General features: G+C 41.3%; 1 long non-coding RNA gene across 1 annotated transcript; it reads right to left on the bottom strand.

Annotated features, from left to right (window-relative positions):
- Positions 1 to 350: 350 nt before the first annotated feature.
- On the bottom strand, positions 351 to 11,685 carry LOC140598559 (uncharacterized). Its single transcript, XR_012001002.1, has 3 exons — positions 10,955 to 11,685; positions 7,823 to 7,943; positions 351 to 621 (listed from the first exon to the last, which is right to left on the bottom strand). It is a non-coding gene; the product is annotated as an uncharacterized lncRNA (long non-coding RNA).
- Between the last annotated feature and the right edge of the window lie 7,480 nt (positions 11,686 to 19,165).

Genomic DNA, 19,165 nt, shown 5'->3' with positions numbered 1-19,165 from the left:
ACTCGATTGTTTTTTTTTCTTCAAAGAGAAAAGCCATTAAAGATATTTGCAGAAAGTATATAATTGATCACGAGACAGCATGAATCTAAGCCAGAGAAAAAGAACATCTTGGTTTTGTGACCGCTGTATCCCAATGCCCAGAACCATGGAAGGCATACAGTAGGCATTTAGGGTATATCTGATGAATGAAGGAGTAACTAAGCCAGAAAAGAAAGACACAGTTATACCTGTCTAAGTCTTAATTATATACAAGGAAATGTGTATAAAATAAAAGTAATGGAAGAAATTACGTCAAAATATTCAGGAGTACTGAATGAAAACTTTCATTCTTTCCCTATTCAGCACTTGTAAATAAAACACAACCAGCATCGCTTTAGATTCATGACGTTTTTCTCACTTATATACCATGACATGGATAATTAAGAAAAAACTCAACAAAACTGTTAATTCTTAAAGTAATAGCTTAATCTTTCCACAACAAATCTGAACCATCATGAAGTCATATAATACTTACAAGAGACTTCCAACAGCGGCAGAAACATCACGGTAGCTGTGATCTGTCGGATTACGGAGAGGATCTCATCCTGGATGGCCTTCTGAGACTTTCCTCTGGGTGTGCTACTGAAGAAACCAAATGAGTTGATTCATTTTAAGTTTTAACAAGTTATTTAAAACACTGGTAAGATTATTTGTTTGATTAAATGCTTCAAAACTCAAATTAAGGAATGCATTCAAAAGGAGTTTTTAAAAAACAATTATAATTTCACTTATTATTCCAGTGATTAAGGCTGATCTTAGTATCAGGTCATTAAATAACAGATGACCAGAAAACCTGCCAAGTGCTTCAAGTCAGGAAACATTCAGCATATTGTAAAATAAAGATAACAATTAGTATCTAAGATCTTTAATTGGCATAATCATTTTGGCATTTTTAGGAATACATAAATGTCTAATTCTGTAGTGCTTCAAAGAAGATGTTATATCAAGTTGTTTTTATTATTAAACATTTTCCAGGGGAGGGGCAAGATGGCGGAAGAGTAGGGTCCCCAAATCACCTGTCCCCACCAATTACCTAGATAATCTTGAAATCATCCTGAAAATCTATGAATTCGGCCTGAGATTTAAAGAGAGAACAGCTGGAATGCTACAGTGAGAAGAGTTCGCACTTCTATCAAGGTAGGAAGACTGCGAAAAAAGAAATAAAGAAACAAAAGGCATCCAAGGGGGAGGGGCCATGCAAGGAGCCAGGCGAAGGCCAGGGCGAGTGTCCCCAGGACAGGAGAGCCCAGGCCCAGAGAAGCAGGAGCTTCACCAATCTTCCTGGGCAGAAAGGCCTCGCAGGGAGTTGGAGCAGGACCCCAGAAAGGCGGGGATGCCCGCAGGCTCCATGGGACACTAACAGAGCAACTGCGCCCCGGGGAGAGTGTGCTGAGCTCCCTAAAGGGCTGCAGCGCAGACACGGCTGGACCCGGGAGCAGCTCACAGGGTCTAGGGCCACAGTTCTGCAGAGAGGCGGCTGTGTGGTGGGAGCACAAATCCAACAGCACAGGCCCAGGAGCACAGGGCGCCAGGGACACAGCCCAGGATCCGGCCTCCTCCCGGGACAGGCAGAGGCCAGGCGGGTCCAGGATGGGAAGGACGCTCCTGCCCCAAGCTGAGCAGATCAGCGGCCCTGACCCCGGAGCATCCAGGCCCCAGCAGATGGAGAGCTCCGTAGTAACTGCAGGAGCTGACTCCAGAGCTCCAGAGCAGGCCGCTGCCACTGCAGGTGTTTCTTCTGGGGCCTCAAGGGGTAAACGAGCCCCTCTGAGCCCTGCACCAGGCAGGGGGTAGAGCACCTCCCCCAAGCGCTAACACCTGAAAATCAGCACAACAAGCCCGTCCCCTAGAGACCAACTAGATGGACAACTTCCAGGGGAAGTCAAGGGACTTAAAGTATACAGAATCAGAAGATACTCCCCTGTGTTTTTTGTTTGTTTGTTTGTTTTTGTTTTTTGTTTTTTGTTTTTTTTTGTTTTTGTTTTTGTTTTTTGTTTTTTGTTTTTTGTTTTTTTTTTGCTTTTTGAATTTTATTTGTTTCCCTTGGCCTTTTTTTCCCTTCTTTTTCTTTCTCTTTTTCCTCTTTTTTTCTTCCTTTTTTCGTTTTTCTTTTTCTCTTTTCTTTCCTCCTTTCTCTCTTCTCAATTTCTCCTTTTCCCAATTCACCTTGTTTTTGGCCACTCTGCACTGAGCAAAATGACTAGAAGGAAAACCTCACCTCAAAAGAAAGAATCAGAAACAGTCCTCTCTCCCAAAGTGTTACAAAATCTGGATTAGAATTCAATGTCAGAAAGCCAATTCAGAAGCACTATTATACAGCTACTGGTGGCTCTAGAAAAAAGCATAAATGACTCAAGAGACTTCATGACTGCAGAATTTAGAACTAATCAGGGAGAAATTAAAAATCAATTGAATGAGATGCAATCCAAACTAGAAGTCCTCACAACGAGGTTTCATGAGCTGGAAGAATGAGTGGGTGACATAGAAGACAACAAAGAGGGAAACAGAGGAAAAAAGAGACAAACAATTAAAAGACCATGAAGATAGATAAACGGAAATAAACGACAGCCTGAGGAAGAAAAACCTACGTATAATTGGGGTTCCCGAGGGCGCCGAAAGGGACAGAGGGTCAGAATACGTATTTTAACCAATCATAGCTGAAAACTTTCCTAATCTGGGAAGGGAAACAGGCATTCAAATCCAGGAGATAGAGAGATAGAGAGATCTCCCCCTAAAATCAATAAAAACAGTTCAACACCTCGACACTTAATAGTTAAGCTTGCAAATTCTAAAGATAAAGAGAAGATCCTTAAAGCATCAAGAGACAAGAAATCCCTGACTATTATGGGGAAGAGTATTAGGGTTACAGCAGACCTCTCTACAGAGACCTGGCAGGCCAGAAACGGCTGGCAGGATATATTCAGGGTCCTAAATGAGAAGAACATGCAACCAAGAATACTTTATCCGGCAAGGATCTCATTCAGAATAGAAGGAGAGATAAAGAGCTTCCAAGACAGGCAGGCGCTGAGAGAATATGTGACTTCCAAACCAGCTCTGCAAGAAATTTTAAGGGGGACTCTTAAAATTCCCCTTTAAGGAGAAGTTCAGTGGAACAATCCACAAAACAAGGACTGAATAGATATCATGATGACACTAAACTCCTATCTTTCAATAGTAACTCTGAACGTGAATGGGCTTAATGACCCCATCAAAAGGCACAGGGTTTCAGACTGGATAAAAAAGCAGGACCCATCTATTTGCTGTCTACAAGAGACTCAGACAGAAAGACACCTACAACCTGAAAATAAAAGGTTGGAGAACCATATACTACTCAAAGGGTCCTCAAAAGAAAGCAGGGGTAGCCATCCTTATATCAGAAAAACTAAAGTTTTTCCCAAAGACGGTAGTGAGAGTTGAAGAGGGACACTATATCATACTTAAAGGATCTATCCAAGAAGAGGACTTAACAATCCTCAATATATATGCCCCGAATGTGGGAGCTGACAAAACTATCAATCAATTAATAACATAAATTAAGACATATTTAGATAATAATATACTTGGTGACTTCGATTTAAGGCTTTCTCCACTGGATAGGTCATCTAAGCACAACATCTCCAAAGAAACAAGAGCTTTAAATGATACACTGGACCAGATGGATTTCACAGATATCTACAGAACTTTACATCCAAACTCAACTGAATACACATTCTTCTCAAGTGCACATGGAACTTTCTCCAGAATAGACCACATACTGGGTCACAAATCGGGTCTGAACCGATACCAAAAGATTGGGATCATCCCCTGTATATTCTCAGACCATAATGCCTTGAAATTAGAACTAAATCACAACAAGAAGTTTGGAAGGACCTCAAACACGTGGAGGTTAAGGACTATCCTGCTAAAAGATGAAAAGGTCAACCAGGAAATTAAGGAAGAATTAAAAAGATTCATGGAACCTAATGAGAATAAAGATACAATCGTTCAAAATCTTTGGGATGCAGCAAAAGCAGTCCTGAGGGGGAAATACATCACAATACAAGCATCCATTCAAAAACTGGAAGGAATTCAAATACAAAAGCTAACCTTACACATAAAGGAGCTAGAGAAAAAACAGCGAATAGATCCTACACCCAGCAGAAGAGAGTTAATAAAGATTGGAGCAGAACTCAATGAAATTGAGAACAAAAGAACTGTGGAACAGATCAACAAAACCAGGAGTTGGTTCTATGAAAGAATTAATTAAGATAGATAAACTATTAGCCAGACCTATTAAAAAGAAGAGAGAGAAGACTCAAATTAATAAAATCATGAATGAGAAAGGAGAGATCACTACCAACACCAAGGAATTAGAAACGATTTTAAAAACATATTATGAACAGCTATACGCCAATAAATTAGGCAAACTGGAACAAATGGACGCATTCCTGAAAGCCACAAACTACCAAAACCGAAACAGGAAGAAATAGAAAACCTAAACAGGCCAATAACCAGGGAGGAAATTGAAGCAGTCATCAAAAACCTCCAAAGACACAAAAGTCCAGGGCCAGATGGCTTCCCAGGGGAATTCTATCAAACGTTTAAAGAAGAAACCATACCTATTCTACTAAAGCTGTTTGATAGAAAGAGATGGAGTACTTCCAAATTCGTTCTATGTGGCCAGCATCACCTTAATTCCAAAAGCAGACAAAGATCCCACCAAAAAGGAGAGTTCCAGACCAATATCCGTGATGAACATGGAAGCAAAAATTCTCAACAAGATACTAGCCAATAGGATCCAACAACACATTTAGAAAATTATTCGCCATGACCAAGTAGGATTTTTCCCCGGGACAGAAGGCTGATTCAACACTCATAAAACAATCAATGTGATTCATCATATCAGCAAGAGAAAAACCAAGAACCGTATGATCCTCTCATTAGATGCAGAGAAAGCATTTGACAAAATACAGCGTCTATTCCTGATCAAAACTCTTCAGAGTGTAGGAATAGAGGAAACAGTCCTCAACATCTTAAAAGCCATCTACGAAAAGCCCACGGCAAATATAATTCTCAATGGGGAAGCACCGGGAGCCTTTCGCCTAAGATCAGGAACAAGACAGGGATGTCCACTCTCACCACTGCTATTCAACATAGTACTGGAAGTCCTAGCCTCAGCAGTCAGACAACAAAAAGGCATTAAAGACATTCAAATTGGCAAAGAAGAAGTGAAACTCTCCCTCTTTGCCGATGACATGATACTCTACGTAGAAACACCAAAAGCCTCCACCCAAAGATTGCTAGAACGCATACAGCAATTTGGCAGTGTGGCAGGATACAAAATCAATGCCCAGAATTCAGTGGCATTTCTATACACTAACAATGAGACTGAATAAAGAGAAATTAAGGAGTCAAACCCATTTACAATTGCACCCAAAAGCATAAGATACCTAGGAAGAAACCTAACCAAAGAGGTAAAAGATCTATACCCTAACAACTATAGAACACTTCTGAAAGAAATTGAGGAAGACACAAAGGGATGGAAAAATAGTCCATGCTCATGGATTGGCAGAATTAATATTGTGAAAATGTCAATGGTACCCAGGGCAATTTACACGTTTAATGCAATCCCTATCAAAATACCATGGACATTCTTCAGAGAGTTAGAATAAATTATATTAAGATTTGTGTGGAATCAGAAAAGACCTCATATAGCCAGGGGAATTTTAAAAAAGAAAACCATAGCGGGGGGCATCACAATGCCAGATTTCAGTTTGTACTACAAAGCTGTGGTCATCAGGACAGTGTGGTACCAGCACAAAAACAGACACATAGATCAATGGAACAGAATAGAGAACCCAGAAGTGGACCGTGAACTTTTTGGTCAACTAATATTCAATAAAGGACGAAAGACTATCCATTGGAAGAAAGCCAGTCTCTTCAGTAAATGGTGTTGGGAAAATTGGACATCCACATGCAGAAGAATGAAACTAGACCACTCTCTTGCACCACACACAAAGATAAACTCAAAATGGATGAAAGATCTAAATGTGAGACAAGACTCCATCAAAATCCTAGAGGAGAACACAGGCAACACCCTTTTTGAACTCGGCCACAGTAACACCTTGCAAGATACATCCAGGAAGGCAAAAGAAACAAAAGCAAAAATGAACTATTGGGACTTCATCAAGATAAGAAGCTTTTGCACAGCAAAGGATACAGTCAACAAAACTAAAAGACAAGCTACAGATGGGAGAAAATATTTGCAAATGACGTATCAGATAAAGGGCTAGCATCCAAGATCTGCAAAGAACTTCTTAAACTCAACACCAAAGAAACAAACAATCCAATCATGAAATGGGCAAAAGACATGAACAGAAATCTCACAGAGGAAGACCTGGACATGGCCAACATGAACATGAGAAAATGCTCTGCATCACTTGCCATCAGGGAAGTACAAATCAAAACCACCATGAGATACCACCTCACACCAGTGAGAATGGGGAAATTTAACAAGGCAGGAAACCACAAATATTGGAGAGGATGTGGAGAAAAGGGAACCCTCTTACACTGTTGGTGGGAATGTGAACTGGTGCATCCACTCTGGAAAAGTGTGTGGAGGTTCCTCAAAGAGTTAAATATAGAGCTGCCCTATGACCCAGCAATTGCACTGCTGGGATTTACCCCATAAATTCAGATGCAATGAAATGCCGGGACACCTGCACCCCAATGTTTCTAGCAGCGATATCCACAATAGGTAAACTGTGGAAGGAGCCTTGGTGTCCATCGAAAGATGAATGGATAAAGATGTGGTTTATGTATACAATGGAATATTACTCCGCCAATAGAAATGACAAACACCCACCATTTGCTTCAACGTGGATTGAAGTGGAGGGTATTATGCTGAGTGAAGGTAAGTCAATCGGAGAAGGACAAACATTATATGTTCTCATTCATTTGGGGAATATAGATAAGAGTGAAAGGGAATATAAGGGAAGGGTCAATAAATGTGTGGGAAATATCAGAAAGGGAGACAGAACTTACTTACTCCTAACTCTGGGAAACGAACTAGGGGCGGTGGAATGGGAGGAGGGCGGGGTGGGCGTGACTGGATGGTGGGCACTGAGGGGGGCACTTGACGGTATGAGCACTGGGTGTTATTCTGTATGTTGGTAAATTGAACACCAATAAAAATAAATTATTTAAAATAATCAAATAAACATTTTCTAAAATAGACCAAAGGCTTCAGGAACAAAGTACATTTCATTATGAGAGAGAGTTCTGAGTTTACAGGTAAGCATGCCTTGGACAATGCTAAGAATTAGCATATAATGAGGGGGCATTTCCCATCCAGAGGATCTAAGAACTTCAGTTCAGAGTGTCTTAGGAAGTTCATAGCATTAAATGAAATACAGTAGAGCTGCATATCAAGCTAGGAGAACGTCTAGGATAATACTTCATGGTTAAAAGTACCTTGACACAATCCATTAAATGGGCCACCTAATACATCCTAATACACCTAATACATAGCTTACATATAGCACCATAAATACTAACGGTTGAAATTCATGGATTTTAGACTAAGGGCAGTTATGTTAAAAGTACACTATACAAGTCCATAATAGGCATGACTCTTTTGTGAGCACAGTTTGTGAGTCTTATTCTTCTCCACAGGAGATCTAACATAATTACAAACAAACTACCTTATACGAAACTAGTTCAATTTGGTTAGAACTCATTTAGTCAAGAAAACAAGTTTTGGGAAAAAAATCATGAAAATGGAAGCAGTTTAATTCATACTTACCTGTCATCTTTTGCAGTCTTGTCGCACTCAATGTCAACCTGCCACCTTTCAAGGACTTCACTGCTTTCATTATTTGAGATGAATACCACCAGCTTCTGAACTGAACACTTGTATAACCAATCTGCAATACAGAACAAGGCATCTGTTTTGGTTCACTGCATTACAAAGTAACTCTTCCCAGGTCTCACTTTCTACCCTTAGCAAATCCTACCACTGGTATTTTGGAACTCCTCCAACCTGTACAGAAAACTTGCCTCACGATAACCTAGCTCCCGTTTTCCAATTCTCAGTATCCATAGCAGATGTAGTTAGTACTGAATGCTAAGCACAGAGTAGTGAACATGCAGTATACTGTAATCCAAGGTAAATTGCAGAAGATGAGCATTAATCTAATCACTGCAGCAATGAATGTAAATTTTTAATTGTAATAAGTGCCAAGAAGGTGCAGTATGTGATCCAATGAGAGAATATAGGAAAATTTGACTCAGGGAATTCTCACTGGACTTCAGTTCTACAAGTAAATACAATTAAATATGCAAAAGGTTACAGAAAAGGGTACAGGTCTAAAATACTGGAAAGCAAAAAGTATCTGACCAGAGGATTGAAAGGGTAATACAGATACAGTTAAGAAAGGGAGAATGAACAAGGTCGGTTTGTGCAAGATACATAGGGGTCAGACCACACAAGGTCACATGGGCTAAATTAAAGAACTTATACTTCAAGTACCAGGGAAGTCATTACTGTGTCTGAAGCAGGGTGTGATGTGATTAAACTTATATTTCAGAACTATCCTTTTGGCTGTGATGTGTGGAAAGTAGAGTGGAAGTAAAGAGAGGATCTAGGGATGCTAATTGATTAGTAATTCAAGCAAGAGGTACTGAAGGCTTATAGAAGGATAAATTGGGAGAGATGGATCAGTATAGGTAGAGTGAAGAGATTTCGTGGTTAAAATTGTTAAGATTTATTGGATACTTATGAGACTAAGGAAGAGGAAATACTCAGGGATAGTTCCCAACTTTCTGGTTTATACCACTGGTTGGAAGGTTGATCCATTCATTGAGAGAAAGAGAATGGGAATGAGACATGATGCTTACAATTTTATAAGGTTTTATTTTTCTTCTTTTTTAAAGATTTTATTTATTTATTCATGACAGAGAGAGAGAGAGGCATAGAGAGAGAGGCAGAGACACAGGCAGAGGGAGAAGCAGGCTCCATGCAGGGAGCCTGATGTGGGACTCGATCCCAGGTCTCCAGGATCATGCCCTGGGCTGAAGGCAGTGCTAAACTGCTGAGCCACCCGGGCTGCCCTAAGGTTTTATTTCTAAGTAATCTCCACACCCAATGTGGGGCTGGAACTTACAACCCAAGATCAAGAGTTGCATGCTCTACTGACTGAGCCAGCCAGGACCCCCTTAAATTTAGTTTTCAAGTATCACTAGGATAGCCACATGTGGATATCAAGGGAGCCACTTACTATATGAGCAAAGAGAAGACTTGGGTTGGATGTATGTTTGTGAGTCAACTACACAAAGATTGTTAGTAAAGTTATGTATGTGTCAGAAGTCATCTTAGAGATTATAATAAGGGGACCTCATAATGAGCCCTGAATTAATCTTGGAACTGGGGATAATATACTCAAGAATACACAGTTGTTGTTTTCTTTCAAGAGACAAAAACAATCTTGTAATATTTAGGACTTGTGGGCCCCCTAGGTCTCTTGCGTAGTCTTTTAAAAACTAGCCTTTCAAAATCTGAAAACACTCAGTTTGCAGGTAGTACAAAAATAGGCCACTTGTTGGATATGTGCCCTCAGGCTTGCCGACCCCTCGACAAAAAACAACCTTTTCTCAATTTTGGTCTGAAAAGGAAGAGATTGGGTAGTCACTTAAAGATCTGGGGTGGGTGGAAATCTTTTTCTTTTAAAACTGAAGACAAATGAAACCAATGAAAATATCTCAAAAGAAAGAAGTCAGAAATACCAGAGAAGAACTAGGGTAGAGTCCTTAAGAAGGCTAGAGGGATGGGGATTCAAAGAGATTGAACAATTTGCCTCTAAGAAGAGCAATTCCCCCATTCTAACTAAAATAAAAGGGACAAATTAAATAGGAAGGTGTACATACAACCGAGGTGAAATGTCATCAGTGTAGTCTTAAAGGAGACAACCTAAAAGCCAGTAACTTAGGCAGGGTTTGCTTCTTCATCAAATTAAGGTGACATAGATTCTTAGTTACTTCTATGTTGCAGGCTAAGTAATCTGAGTATCGCCCTGGGTGATTTAGCCCTGAAGATGATAAAAATATAATTAATAGAATTTTAAAAATAAAGCCTCTTGAAACAATATATATATATATATATGACTTAGGAATAAAAAAAAAATACTATAATGTTTTTTTTGGTTTTTTTTGGAACTAGCTTTGGAAGGTCAAATGAGGAGCCAGGGAGAAACATCCTATAACACAGAAAAATTAGAAGTGAGAATCCTAAGTAGAGAAAAACATGGGGGGAAAAGAGAGAGAATAGATGGAGAACAAGTATTCAGGAATTTCTTGAGCTACGGAAAAACAAGGAGTGTTCAGATAGAAACGGCTAACTTACAGGCAGGATTTTAACAAAGACAAATGAAGAAAGTAAGACATTAAAAAACTTTATTGGGTACTCTATTAGTAGTATTTTTTTAAGTTTAGTTCCCAGGCTGGATCCAATTTCATTTTCTTTTATCTTAAAATAATGACGGTTTTAAACTCCAGGCAGCTATAGAAAATATGTCATGTAAAAATATATAGTGGATTTCTCTCCAACAATAAACATCATCATAGTTATGTAAAATTCCAACTTGTTCCACCTGGCTACACGAACTGCAAAAATCACTTCAAAAAGAGTTGATAGAGATTGTTTTGTGAAGCCAGATCAGATTCCTAACATCAACGTATTTAACCCACTCAAAATGTGGTAGGGAAGAGTGGAGTTTCTTTCACTTTATTATTTGCTTCCTTCCGATGGAGAATCGCTTTATTTGAGATTGCAGTGTTTTACACCTCTTTGTATAGAGCTGAAAAATGAACACCAAGATGCCAGAAAGTACGGGTCCAAGAAGGCCTGCGAAACTCAAATTGGTTTTCAACAATTAAATACCTTTCACTTGTTCCACTACATTACTGAGTTACTTTATGAGCTCAGGATCTGTTGTTATAAGCAAGGTGAATGCGTATTTCTGCACTCTGGTAGAGGTTTCAGGTGGATATATGCCACGCTGATATAAAATGCTGTTGACGCCAAATGCTGAAAACAAAAGGAATGTTAAAGTTATTTCCACTTTGTAACTCTGGAAAATAAAACCTATTTAGATGTGGCTGCGGTTTCATTCATGGCATCAAACTGAAAAAGCCTAATGTGCGTTTGTGGGTGTCTCGCTGAAAGCAGAGTAGGTGAAAAGTGCCACTGAAAATCCTTAAAAATGTTGCTTCTAAATCAAAAGAACACGATACGTGCTTTTATGCGGAAATAAAAATGCCAAACTGCATTAACCTAGCGTCAAAGTAGAACTACAAGCTCACGGTAATGCAAGCCCCAATTCAGGTTATGTGATCACAGGGTGTCCAAATAGGCTTTTGCGTCTGGATTAGCAATTGACTGATTAACCGGTCCAATGCTCCAGAGCAAGCCTCTCCCTCACTTTTCCCTCCTCTTCTCCTGCCAGAGTCTATCAGAGGGTGCAAACATGGCCTGGTCCAGGACAGAGTTTCCTAAATCCAGTCCATCGCCCTCAGTGCCGGAATCAAAGCTTGGTGGATGGGCTGTGCAAAATGTACTGGGGCTCCACCCTCTCGGGGCGGTGTCGGCCGGCCGGGCTGGGAAGCCTGTGGGATCCGCAGTTTAAAGCAAGGCTGCTGGGGAGGGGCCGGCGCGAGGCAGGCCTGGGCAGCACCTGGGCTTCCCGCTGCCCCAGGAGCAAGGCGCCTAGATTAGATTCTCCAGCCAGGCGGGCGCTGGAGCAGAGCCGCCCCCACCTCCGCCCCCGCCCCCGCCTCCGTGGCCCAGGGCCTCCAGGGCCGCCGGGCCTCAGCTCTCCCCGCCCTCTGGCCTGCGGGAGCGGGACTTGCAGAAGAACTCGGCCACGATGTCCGCGCTCCCGCGCAGGGCGATGCCTTGCTCGCGGGACAGCTGCAGCGCCATGACCAGGCCTAGGGACGAGGGAGCGCGCTGCTACCCGGCAGGCGGCGACCACACGGGCTCCAACGGTTCCCGCCACTCGTTTGGAAAGTAACGACGCTGCTCCCCGGGGCCTTCCGCGCAGGCGCGACGAGCCTCTCAGCCCGCCCAGCGCCAGTCTCCCTGCTCGCCAGAGGGGGGGCGCCTCGCGCAGGCGCAGTGGGTAGGCGTGGTCAGGCACTTCCGGGTTGTCGGGCTCCAAAGGGTCCTGGCAGGCCCCTGTAATTGTGGTCGCGGGCAGCAGCTGAGGCGAGAGGACTGCAAAACCTGCTTTGACGCCCGCTCCCGAGGCCTGCGGACTGAGCGGCCCAGGATCCCAGCTCGTCAGTGCCAAAGCGATTGTTTCTTTTTTTTTTTTTTCAAAGCCATTTTCAAAGTGATGTGAACCGCGCGGGTTGCCTCTTAACGTGGCCCCAGGGACCCCCGCCACCTCCCCAAAGTTCTGCTTAGATGCTTCCGGAGTCAGTGAAGAACCCGCCTGCGTGGCTGCCCAGCTGCAGCTTGAGAGGGCCTGGTGACTGGATCCGGGCGCAGCTTTTAAGAAATTGGGTGCGGCCGGGGTGGCCCAGCGGTTGAGGCGCCTTCAGCCTGGGCCTGACCCTGGAGCCCTGGGGTGGAGTCCCGCGTGTGGCTCCCTGCATGGAGCCTGCTTCTGCATCCGCCTGGGTCTCTGCCTCGCTCTCTTTCTCTGTGTGTCTATCATGAATAAATAAATTCTTCAAAAACAAGGGAATTGGGTTGGGGTTAAAGGGGTGAGCCGCAGCTCCTGTCCTGTGCTGTCAGCGGGGAGCCGCAGGGGCTGCCTCTGCGCGCGGGAATAAGTTCCTCGGGAATAAGTTCCCCCCCAATCAGGCCCAGACACGCGGAAGAAGTTGTCAGGGAATTCTGACCCACGAATTCACTATGTTATGTTAGGATGAGAAGTTTGAAAGAGAGCGCACAATCCGTGTCAATTGCAAAAACACTGTAGTCCTTGAAGCAGCTAGAAACATTATTTGTAAAAATCAAGTCTCAAAAACTACGCACCAGACATGCTATCCTACTTGATTATATGAGAAATGCCTTAGTGTCTTACTGTCTATGATTGCATGACAAATTACCGCAAATTGATGGCTGAAGATAACACGCATTTATTATCGCCATCTGGTACATCAGGGGTTGCTGTGACACAGCTGGATGCTCTACTCAAGAGTCTCACGCAGTTGAAATACAGGTGTCTCTGCAAGTGCAATCTCATCCATTTGCATCCATCAACCCAGAAGACCCAGGGTTCTCTTCCAAGCCCCTTGGCTGTTGGCAGAATTAATAACCTTGGACTGGGGTTACTGTTGTTTTGCTCCTTGGCCAGAGGGGAGTCTTGTGCCTTTGCCAGATGGCTCTTCCATAGACTTTCTCATACTGCGAGTCTGACTTCATGGAGATCCCTTTTAAGGATTCATCTAACTGGGTTAGACCTAGTCAGTTAATTTACCCTTAGCTAAATTTTTTTTTTTTTTACCTTTGATGAATTTAATCCGGGAAGTGAATCCTATCATATTCACAGGCTCTGGCCACACTCAAAATGAGGAGAGTATCTAAAATGTGCTCCTTGGGGGATCCCTGGGTGGCGCAGCGGTTTGGCGCCTGCCTTTGGCCCAGGGCGTGATCCTGGAGACCCGGGATCGAATCCCACATCGGGCTCCCGGTGCATGGAGCCTGCTTCTCCCTCTGCCTGTATCTCTGCCTTGTCCCCCTCTCTCTCTCTCTGTATGACTATCATAAAAAAATAATAATAAATTGAAAAGATTCCTTTAAAAAAATAAAAAATAAATAAAATGTGCTCCTTAGAGGATTTTTCTGCCATCTTAGAATGCTGCCTATGACAGTGTTATCAGATTTTGATCAGTTTGAAACATACCTAATAGGCCAAGTAGCCCTAAAATATTTTCCGTACACCCTTCAATCTTTTGTTCCTGTGTATACACACAGGTGTGTTTAAATCACCATCTTTTCACTACTTCCACCAGGAATTTAGAGGCAGAACTCGGGCATTATACTGGTAGAGCCACATGCTCAGCTTACTACAAATAAAAATTGTTTCTCTTTCTGAGGAATTTTATATTGATACTGAGCACGTAACGAAATATTTTCTTCGGTTTCATTTTTCTGAATATGTAAATAATTGTTGGTATAATTTTGGAGATTCTAGAATTTACTTTTTTAATTTTTTTATTTAATAAATTTATTTTTTATTGGTGTTCAATTTACCAACATACAGAATAATACCCAGTGCTCATCCCGTCAAGTGCCCCCCTCAGTGCCCATCACCCAGTCACCCCCACCCCCCACCCTCCTCCCCTTCCACCACACCTAGTTCGTTTCCCAGAGTTAGGAGTCTTTATGTTCTGTCTCCCTTTCTGATATTTCCCACACATTTCTTCTCCTTTCCCCTTTATTCCCTTTCACTATTATTTATTTTTCCAAAATGAATGAGAACATACACTGTTTGTCCTTCTACGATTGACTCACTTCACTCAGCATAATACCCTCCAGTTCCATCCACATCGAAGCAAATGGTGGGTATTTGTCGTTTCTAATGGCTGAGTAATATTCCATTTTATACATAAACCACATCTCCTTTATCCATTCATCTTTCGATGGACACCAAGGCTCCTTCCATAGTTTGGTATTGTGGACATTGCTGCTATAAACATTGGGGTGCAGGTGTCCCGGCGTTTCATTGCATCTGAATCTTTGGGGTAAATCCCCACAGTGCAATTGCTGGGTCGTAGGGCAGATCTATTTTTAATTCTTTGAGGAACCTCCACACAGTTTTCCAGAGTGGCTGCGCCAGTTCACATTCCCACCAACAGTGTAAGAGGGTTCCCTTTTCTCCGCATCCTCTCCAATATTTGTGGTTTCCTGCCTTATTAATTTTCCCCTCTCTCACTGGTGTGAGGTGGTATCTCATTGTGGTTTTGATTTGTATTTCCCTAATGGCAAGTGATGCAGAGCACTTTCTCATGTGCATGTTGGCCATGTCTATGTCTTCCTCTGTGAGATTCCTCTTCATGTCTTTTGCCCATTTCATGATTGGATTGTTTGTTTCTTTGGTGTTGAGTGTAATAAGTTCTTTATAGATCTTGGAAACTAGCCCTTTATCTGATACGTCATTTGCAAATATTTTCTCCCATTCTGTAGGTTGTCTTCGAGTTTTGTTAACTGTATCCTTTGCTGTGCAAAAGCTTCTTATCTTGATGAAGTCCCAATAGTTCATTTTTGCTTTTGTTTCTTTTGTCTTTGTGGATGTATCTTGCAAGAAGTTACTGTGGCCGAGTTCAAAAAGGGTGTTGCCTGTGTTCCCCTCTAGGATTTTGATGGAGTCTTGTCTCACATTTAGATCTTTCATCAATTTTGAGTTTATCTTTGTGTGTGGTGAAAGAGAGTGGTCTAGTTTCATTCTTCTGCATGTGGATGTCCAATTTTCCTAGCACCATTTATTGAAGAGACTGGCTTTCTTCCAGTGGATAGTCTTTCCTCCTTTATCGAATATTAGTTGACCATAAAGTTGAGGGTCTACTTCTGGGTTCTCTATTCTGTTCCATTGATCTATGTGTCTGTTTTTGTGCCAGTACCACACTGTCTTGATGACCACAGCTTTGTAGTACAACCTGAAATCTGGCATTGTGATGGCCCCAGCTATGGTTTCCTTTTTTAAACTTCCCCTGGCTCTTCGGGATCTTTTCTGATTCCACACAAATCTTAAAATAATTTGTTCTAACTCTCTGAAGAAAGTCCATGGTATTTTGATAGGGAATACATTAAACGTGTAAATTGCCCTGGGTAACATTGACATTTTGACAATATTAATTCTGCCAATCCATGAGCATGGAATATTTTTCCATCTCTTTGTGTCTTCCTCAATTTCTTTCAGAAGTGTTCTATAGTTTTTAGGGTATAGATCCTTTACCTCTTTGGTTAGGTTTATTCCTAGACATCTTATGCTTTTGGGTGCAATTGTAAATGGGATGGACTCCTTAATTTCTCTTTCTTCAGTCACATTGTTAGTGTATAGAAATGCCATTGATTTCTGGGCATTGATTTTGTATCCTGCCACGCTACCAAATTGCTCTATGAGTTCTAGCAATCTTGGGGTGTAAGCTTTTGGGTTTTCTATGTAGAGTATCTTGTCATCGGCGAAGAGGGAGGGTTTGACTTCTTCTTTGCCAATTTGAATGCCTTTAATGTCTTTTTGTTAACACTGATTTTCTAAGCACAGAGTGGGTATAAGACTGTCTACACGTCCATCACACGAAGAAGGCAAGCTGCCCAAGCACCCCACAGGATGGCTTCACTGTACACTATTGAAGGTGGATGCCTAATGATCTAGGGCAAAATGCAACAGCCACACACCAGTGACCTCTTCAGTTTCCAAAAATGCTTAGGAGCAATTCTAACTAAAAAAAACAAACAAAACAAAACAAAAAAAAACAACAACAACAACTGTGGATAAATAACCTCAAGAACAAACAATTTTACATCTTAGAAGAAGGTCAAAGCAATGCATGTGTAAGTCCGGGTGACCCTCTGTTGATATTCTCAAATTAAAAAGAACTTTCAAGGTGTTACCCTCAGCCTCCTGTGCTCCTCCCTTACTTTCCCTCTAAGAGGCTTAATACTTCAGCACTTTGGACCACGAGGAGTTGAAGAGGGCACCACTCCTAGAATATGTTCTAGCTAGACAAAGGAAAGCTGGGAAGAGGTGATAAAAGAAGTTGTAAAATTGTCATCCTGGTTCTGTGACTTCTAGTGAGTGCAACCTTATAATTTCAATTTACTACTCTGACTTGTAACCAGATCACGTGACTAGGTGAGAAAAGGGTCTCTTGTTGTTATACATTCTGAGAGAAAACAAAATTTAGGGCACCAGAGAACAGGGAGTCTTTACTCTTGGTTATCGTCTGGTATGCAACATATGTTTATTGAGCGCACACCAGATGCCGAGTGCTGTGCTTGGCCCTGCTGAAGAATAGATAAAGATAGGTTAGGTCCCTTCCCCCAAGCTTGCACTCAATTCAAGAGAAAAGATGAAAATACATCACTTTGATCATACCTAGCAAACAAAGTGAGGGTTAGTGGACCAGCGGCACTGGGTCACCTGAGATTTATTAGAAATGTGAATCATCAGGCTTTACCCCAGCCCTCCTGAGTCAGAAGCTATATTTTACCAAGATCCCCAGGTAATTTTGTATGCAATCCAAAGTACTTTGAGAAGTACTAACAAATAGAACACTATTTTCTCCTCCCATGGGTCTATTATGCTGCAACGTTAAAAATGGCCACTGGCCCAGCTACATGCCAAGACCAAATGTGTATGTTCATGAAAGACAAGGAATAATTTAAATGAAAAATGCCTACGAGGCTGGAGATAACAGTAGACAAGCTTAGCAGAGATGCTTTTGTTCATTTTTAGTGCTATCAGAGTATAAAAAAAGAAGACATTCTTTTATTTAGCTTGCTATTTGTAGACCACTAAAAGGTACAAGTGACCTCATTAAAGGGAAGAAAAATCTACAGTTTGAAATATGTTTCCATTAGTTTACAAGGCTAAAAAGGATAGCATCTGGAGGTTATTCAATTTTACAAAAGATTTTGTGATTTAGTGATTAAAATTCTTGTCTCCTTATCCTCTTTCTGGAATTATCATATCTCTAGGATATGTCAACAAAAGGAGACCTATCAGCTAATGAGGATTTTTTTCAAAGGACGTTTCAGTTTGCATGTAAGAAAACCAAAAGTATCAGGGTGAGTTGTGGAAGGCTACAGCATGTAATTTAAGTACAACATATGTAATATAGTATCAAAATATTTTCATATTTAAAATGTATTCGAAATTAAAAAACAGCCAATTTTTGTACTCAGTAAAGATAAACAAAACCAATTTTAAAGTGATGGCTGATATCGGCAGAAAATGTACAACAATTGCTTTGTATCACTGGACTATGAGGGAAACACCTGAGAATTATTAATGATTACTAAATTGCTCTTCACAGTGTGGAGGCCAAGAAAAATCAAAGCCTTTCCACCTCAAGTTTAGCGTTAGCACAAGTACAGCCATTTTAGGCCCCTGTGAATAAGAGCTGAACTTTATGGGAAAACTGCAGAATGTCCTCAGTGTCCTCGGCAGGTAATCCCATATCAGAAAGACAACAGAGCCCATGCCCATGGTAGAAAGTCCCATATTAGAACAAGAACAGACCCCAAGCCAAGGGCAGGAAGCCCCTATTAGAATAAGAACAGAGCTCAATGCCCTTGAAAGCCCCATATCAGAATGTAAACAGAACTTGAGAAATTCCTCCATCCCTTCTGAAAATCCCCTAGACCAGCCCATAAAAACCCAGCTGTAACCCACTTCGGGGTCCAAGTCCTTGTTCCGCTGTGTCGGGTATACTTGGACCCAAGCTCGAGCTTGCTAATAAACCCTCGTGTGCTTGCATCGTTGTCAGCTCCTCGGTGGTTTCTCGGATTCCCTATCTTGGGCACAACAACAGTAATGATTACACTTTGCACTATATTCTGCAATTAGGTAGATGTATAATTATTACACATTACCATCATATTACTATTCTTATACATTCATTCTTTATTCTTTTAGGTCCCTTAAAGAATCAATGGCATTCCTGGAAGCTAAAGTAGATTTCATTTACATTAATGCAGGTTCTGATTAGTTCATGGAAAATAATTCTATGCAAGTTCCTGTATTGAATTATCCTTTATAGGTTTTTCACATGACTCTCTACTCTTTGTGTATTAGTATTTGTGGAGTGAAATGTAGTTCAAAAGAAGGAAGATGTTCTTCCTTTTATCATTTCTGACTCCTTTTTAAATGCAAGATTAATCATGTTACTCACTAAACATGACTTCTGAAAATCACATTTGGTCATTGAAGAAGTATTTTTTCTCTTTTGTGGACTTCAATTCCCAATAGTGATGATATCTTACCATTTGCTGTGAGAAGGAAAACATAGCTGTGGTCCTAAAAGAAATTAAAAATATACTCTATTCTTGGTATATCACCATTAATGGGAATATAAATTTGTAAGAACATCACAAAGGCATTTGTTCTATCCAAAGTATTTGTCTTGTTTACCATGA

The sequence above is a fragment of the Vulpes vulpes genome, chromosome 4 (genome assembly GCF_048418805.1).
Source record: "Vulpes vulpes isolate BD-2025 chromosome 4, VulVul3, whole genome shotgun sequence".
Lineage (NCBI taxonomy): Eukaryota > Metazoa > Chordata > Mammalia > Carnivora > Canidae > Vulpes > Vulpes vulpes.
Note: the sequence above shows the minus strand (reverse complement) of the source record. Positions and strands in the feature narration are given on the sequence as shown.